The sequence below is a fragment of the Dermacentor albipictus genome, chromosome 3, assembly GCF_038994185.2.
Source record: "Dermacentor albipictus isolate Rhodes 1998 colony chromosome 3, USDA_Dalb.pri_finalv2, whole genome shotgun sequence".
Lineage (NCBI taxonomy): Eukaryota > Metazoa > Arthropoda > Arachnida > Ixodida > Ixodidae > Dermacentor > Dermacentor albipictus.
Genome location: NC_091823.1, coordinates 96,138,479 through 96,145,071, shown reverse-complemented (window position 1 = coordinate 96,145,071; position 6,593 = coordinate 96,138,479). Strand labels below are relative to the sequence as shown.

General features: G+C 46.3%; 1 long non-coding RNA gene across 1 annotated transcript in view; it reads right to left on the bottom strand.

Moving 5' to 3' along the window:
- Positions 1-1,849: 1,849 nt before the first annotated feature.
- LOC139057481 (uncharacterized) overlaps positions 1,850-6,593 on the bottom strand; it is a 109,671-nt gene continuing 104,927 nt past the window's right edge. The window contains exons 2-3 of the long non-coding RNA XR_011512842.1: positions 4,248-4,362; positions 1,850-2,612 (exon numbers count right to left, since the gene is read on the bottom strand). This is a non-coding gene — a long non-coding RNA (uncharacterized lncRNA). The remainder of the gene's footprint in view (positions 2,613-4,247; positions 4,363-6,593) is intronic.

Genomic DNA, 6,593 nt, shown 5'->3' with positions numbered 1-6,593 from the left:
GTTCACAGCCGAAGGAATCTCTGAAGGCTAGTTGCGGATTATATTCTAGACTCATCGTCCTGTACAGAGAGAAAAACAATACTTTTGCACCAAACGGCACGCCTCCGACGTGACGGGCCTCGGTGCGGTGTCAAAAGGTACGATTGTTGCTAAGGAATGATCTAGTGGACAGGTCCACTCAGGCGGGGTCTTGTAACGGCCTCTTCGCCGTCGGCTATCCAAACTTGCTTCGTTTTACGTGTTCACTGCAGAGCGCGTCTTGATGCAGTGAAAACACGGTACAGGGCAATGGTGGAGACGTGGAGCAAACCCCGAACGTCAAGAGCTTCGGCGTGGCGGCATATGCGCACCTAACCTTCGCTGTTGTATAAAATGCGAAAATTACGGCCTATCAGAGCTTGACGTGAACCTATCTCACAACAGATGTATTTTTTTCGACAGGCTCAGCCCACGTCCAAACTCATGTCTGCTATTCGCATTAATTAAAGAAATGGGCGCATCATTAGTGGTACAAACACCGAAGTGTTGTGTCACTGTTACCAGCTGATTTGGAACCAGTATTGCAGGTCTACAGACGAATTCAGCATGCTTTACACAAATGCCCTGTTTGAGAACCCTGGTATTGGCAGAATCACTGGCCTATAACGGCTGGTGGGCGTAGGGATAATACAAACGCTGAGACTGCGTACACTTAGGCTTTGCTCTTCCTTCCTTCATTAATTTTATTATTTCTTTTCTTATCTATATATTTATTTTCGGGGGTGGGGGGACACAGGAATGCAGAGCAACCGAGCGAGATCGTTAAAATGTAAGAGACGGTTTTAATTTCGCGTATGTCTGAGGGCATTGAGTGTGTGAAACCCTTAGACAGAAGTGGCCTTACTCCGAACTGAGACACCTGGTTCACGTCTCGGGGAAGGCAATCCACCATTATCACTTATACAGGGTGTTCGCCCCCGTTATAACCTGCACCAAGATTAATTAGAGCCTTCACGACCGCTACGCCATGAGAATGCAATTTTTCATTACCAGCGCTTACCTTTCAAGAACGCTAAGCTTATCAATTCTTTCTTTCGCACCTTGCACTTTTTTTCGTTGCGTAAAAAGGGCAACTAATTCATAGTGCGTATAGCGACAGTTGTGCACACACACACTGCCGATTATGCCAGCCAAGCCGATCACGTCTCGATAGTCAATTAAACTTCGCCTACACATTTAAAGGAGAGTGCCGAGCTCGAGGCTCTAATGGGGGTGAAAAGAAAAACAAAAACACTCGTGTACTTTTATTTATCTGCACGTTAAAGAAACCAAGCTTGTCAAAATTAAGTTAATCGTGAATCCCTCACTACGGCGTTCCTCATAATAAGATCGTGGTCTTAGCGTGTAAAGCGCTAGGTTTAGTTTATTGTGTTTTTCGCGCAGAAGAATCAGTATAGTTGGCATCCTTTCCAGAATCGTCTGTAGCGCATAGATCTCGTTGGAAGTAAACTTCGCTGCTTTCTTCAGTAAGCCAAGCCCCAAGAGACACGGGGAGAGTGTACACTTCACACGAAGCATGCATATATGCACAAAGCAAAGCCGCGTGGTCCCTTCCAAGCTCAGGAATAATTAGCTGATTCCCGTGGTTGCGCTCAGGTGCACCCCCCCCCCCCCCCCCCCCCGAGGGCATCGTTTCCTCAAATGCCCCGGCGCAGCCACGTGCGAGCGGCGCAAGCCTTTGATGCGAAGCGTCTGCCGCTCGGCGCGGTTAGTGCAGCACGCATCTCCGAGGTGGCAATCAAAATACACGCAAGCGCTGGAGCGCGCGCTGGGTACCTGCCGCACGAGAGCGCTAATGAAACCGTCGGGATTAGGGAAGCGCGGGTTGGGATGCGAGCAAGGATGAACCGATGCACATGGTGCGGCGGGAGGGAGCAGCGGTTTGCTGCATGCGTGTGTACTAGCTGTACACGGAATAATATGCAAGCGTCCGCGTATACCTGACAGGATTCTCCATTCCCTGCGTGCGCCTTCATTAAGGGAGACGGCTATTACCGGCGCCGATTGATGCTGCATTGATTAGTAACGGCGTGCGCTTGAAGCAAGTTTGAAGCACGCGGTGGGCGACGGAAGCTTGCGTACTCTAGATCGAGTCGATATGGCGACCTGGCTGGGCCACATCGATGCGTGCGCTTGGTTGCGATTGCAGACTGGTGAAAAAGTTTGCCGCGGCCTTGCATACGTATACAGCGTAACAGCTGTGGGGGCGGTGCTACGAGAAGGAAGTTCCCCAGTGTAAACGGAACGCGCGGTTTTCTGTTCCTTTTTTTTTCGAAAAATATCGGCGGTGCGGTTTCTGTCCAGAATGTCAAGTGTTATTAAGTGCGTCCCGCATACGCCGCACAGCCATCACTTCACTTCGCCATGGATGCCGGCTGACAGCGTCGGATTATCAAGGCACGACGTAGAAAATTTGGTGCCTTCGTGTACATGTCACATCCAACGTGAACGCCATAGGCGTGCTTTCACTGCCGTTTTTTGGGGGCGCCTTTCATGTTCTTTCCTTGTCTGCCCGCTTTTCTTCGATCGCCACCGGCCCAAGGGTTTCGCCAACCGTGCTGGAGTTTGCGAGACTGTATAGAGGGAGAGAAAGAAAGCGTGCAACGCAACGACGATGAGATCAACCAGACAACTAAGCGCCCGGTCTGAAACCCTACAAGGGGGCAAAAGAAAAGGGAAGAGGGAAGCAGAAAAGTGGGAGAGAACGGACACTGCGATCACGCAAGAGGACGCAGAGCAGGATTATACAAATGGTCGCTGAAGCTGGTGTATACTCTAAGAACTTCACTGATATGTGAATAGCGCCAGCAATGAATATGGCCACTGTACGAGAATTCCATCCATTCGGTCTATCTGATGGTGAAGCCTTCTGAGATTGCTAAAAAGCTGTCCCGAATATCATGCAGAAGTCCCGAGACCACACCCTGTCATGTTAAGTACTTGTCCCGCATTGGTGAAATCTCCCTTCACAAGCGCGGATGTGCCGCAAGCATGATGAACAATGTGCAACTTGAAACTGTATTCAGATGCACTGCAGGAAATGCGCCGTTGTAATTAATGGGCTTTTCCTAGCGGCATCGGCTGCCAACTGTTTCCCGTAAAACATACAAACGTCCGTAAGTTCGTTCTACGACACCGCATTAACAGGCCGTCATATCTAGAGTAACTTCCCGTTAAAAATACGGGCCTCTGTAATTTAATTGCGCGGGGTCACGATAACATGCCACCATATTTACACCACTTTCAGCAGATCTGCAAATTATCGTACTGTTTTATTCGATAAAAAACGAACCTCCCACATTCATCATTTTTTGGGTATTGCGTTTACTTGAACAGTTTCCTTTATTGGCCTTGCTGCAGAGTCCTCCTGTATTACAAGGTACTTTGTAGCATACTAGTAATACATTTCATATGAAGCCAGAACAATTGAAAGCACCCGGAAAAAGGTGGCTGGCATGAAAGCCAACGCCATAGCTGATTTCAACATGAATGCATATTAGCCCTTATTTCAAGTACATAGAAGTCATTGTAGCTCAAAGAAGAAGACAGGAAGCCGCGTAAACAAATGAACAAAGCAAATCTATTGAAAAAATATTGGACAAATGCAATTGTCTAGTGAGAGGCTACTGTGAACTAATAAATACTAATACCTCTGCTTGCCAAACTATGTTCGAGTATGCACTTAGAACGCTGGTTAATGTGTCTGTATACACACCAAAACCACGTAATACAAAACGCCTTACTTTACTGGTCTTTCTTGGCAGTAATTCTAGATGTTTAAGACCCTATAATATAGACTAGAATAAAGGTAGACAGCAAGCTTGGTATGCCGGAAGCATGGGCATGGACAAAGCATGAACAAGCAGCTAATTCTGGAATACTGACGAGTGACGTTTGCATTATCAGAAAGGCTGTTGACATGAAATACGACATGAATTTAGTGAGAAGGTAGAAAGTAGCTGGTTTAGCGCACAAAACAGCTTGCTGGAAGTGCTGAAGAAAGAAACACATTTAAGGCTACTCTTTCACTACTGGTGAAATGCACGCCGGAGAATGAGAGGATGCTTGAGCTGTGGTGCAGAAAATGAACACAGACTTTAAGTTCTGGTGCACAAAAACTTTTACGTCGTGCGCTCTTACTAACTCACGACGCACTTGAGTTCTGACACTCGAACAATGATGCTTGATATAGAAAAAATATATCGTACCAAAATGTCCCGGTAGCTTCTAAGATTCTATGCTGAAGGTTTAGCAGCTTTTAGCGACCAGGTGCTTTCTGCTGTTGATATTGTTCCACGACCTGGGTTGATACCAAGAAGTGCCCTGCGAGGAGTTAAACGAAACAGAAAAGAAACTTGAAGCCAAAGTTCTTAAATTTGTGATATACGCCGCAATATGTCAAAATTTCAACTCTTTGTAGCAAGCCCAACGAAAGAGAAGAATACGCATGAAAGACACAACGCTTCATCGGAAAAAAAGACAGACAGCTGATGCTGTGAACATTGCAATGACCTCTGCATTTAGGCTGAATGCACTTACGCTGAACTCTTGCTAAAGCTACAGTGAGGGGCTTAGTTTACCTCCCATTGATGCAGAGAAGTTGAGATTTCTCATGAGACGAACAAAATTCCAAACTCCCTTCCGCTGAAAAAAACATTCGATAACATAGGCGCTTTATCATTATTTCCACACTCGATCAGACATGGCCAAGCCTGAACAACTGCATTCGTGAACTTCGTTTCTGTAAATGTGAAGAATATGACCGCGTCACTGCATCGCATAAGCCACACTTTCGCGAGAGCAGATGAATGCAGAAATGCAAAATATTTTCGTGGAACTGCTCTCGTTATAGAATTGACGAGCATATAGCCCCACAAGTGTGTCTGCTTGAAACTTGCAAATTCTCACACTCAAAGTTCCCCTGCGTGACATAAAGCGCAAATACAAGAAATCATTGAAGCATGCTCGGACCTATGCACAGCGCTGCACAAAACAATGTAGTGGGAGCGAACACACATATTGGCGCAGTTTGACAGAGCTAAAAAAATAATATAATGCTAAACGTTTGCGCTATTCTACGCGAGCAATCAAAACGATAGCATAGCAGTCAGATAACGCCAACGATATGCCGCATCACTGCCTATATGTACTCGGTTCACGTAAAACCAACACCCATTTCGGCGAGCATGTGCGTTGAACTACAAAGGCAAAGTATCGCTTCTGACTTCACCAGCGCCAAAGTTTCTAAACTAAGCGCCACTATCAAAACGTCATCAAACTTAAAGCATCACACATCAGTAGCTGCTTGGCTGACGAAGAATACACAAACTTGAGAAATGGGATTTCGCCGTTTCCTCTGCGTACAAGCATATTGCCGTAATTTTTACAGGAAGAAATGCGGGAAAGGAACGGGAACGTTTTGCAGTGTGTACACTGTAAAATACTTTATGACTTTACTTTATATTTTATATACTTTATGACTCTGCAGTGATTGTCGATATTCTCTGTCTAGGGACGGTTCCAGTATTCGCTGTAGTAACGAGCTTGTCCAGACGTGACAATGGGATGGCGTAAGCAACACGCTATTAAAGAGCTTGAGGTCATAGTGAACTTCCGCCCGAAATTGTTAGGATTACCATGTTCAGTAAAGAGACATCAAACAAAGCTCTCAATTCGAGCTAGATTGAAGAACTAAGCTTCTATAATAAAAAAACTTTTGTAAACCAGAAAGTGAGAAAAATGGGAAACCGGAGTGGTGGAGAAATACACGGGCACTCCAGTTCCTTTTGTGCTTTATTTGCTTAAAACTTGTGAATTCCACGCATGTGGGAATCGGTGTAAGCGAAGCTTTGTATGCTATTTGCTTTGATGACGATAACTAGAGGTGATCTTGGCGGCGAATGTGCAATTTATTTCGCCTGTAATCCAATACGAAAGGGGTGAGGTGATGTTAGACGTTATCTTGCGTGTATCACTGCTGCTTGCGTAGTCCGCAGCACATAAAGGGAGACGTGTTTGCTTGAGGCGTTGCTGTGCGTCATTCTTAATAATCTCTGAGAGGGTTATCCATTATCATTGCCTCACATGGCACATCGCATCGTGGCAGAAGTGTTAAACTTTATTTCAATTATGGGGCTGTACGTAATTCAATTAATTATTATAATTGTATATGTACATTGTATACATACATTCGCGCTCTGCACCACGTTTCGCTGCGTAGCGAAGACGTTCCAGTTTCACGCGGCGCTTCTTACGAGCCTGGGTGTCCTCGATTCTGAGTACACGCTTTGGAGCCATTGTGCTGGCGCGTGTTTCCGTGCTCGTTCTGCATACGTGGCCAGCACGCTGTTGAGACGACAGCTCCAAGCGCTCTCTACAGACTATGGACGATCATAATGCTTACACTATCACGGCCGCGCGACCTCCACGGCCCCGCGGCATTTTTGTCACGTAGGAAAGCAAGCAGAGCACGTGACACACGCAAAAACTATGAAACGTTGCCGCGCCGGTGTCAACCGGGACGGACGGACGGACGAATGGACGGATGGATGGAT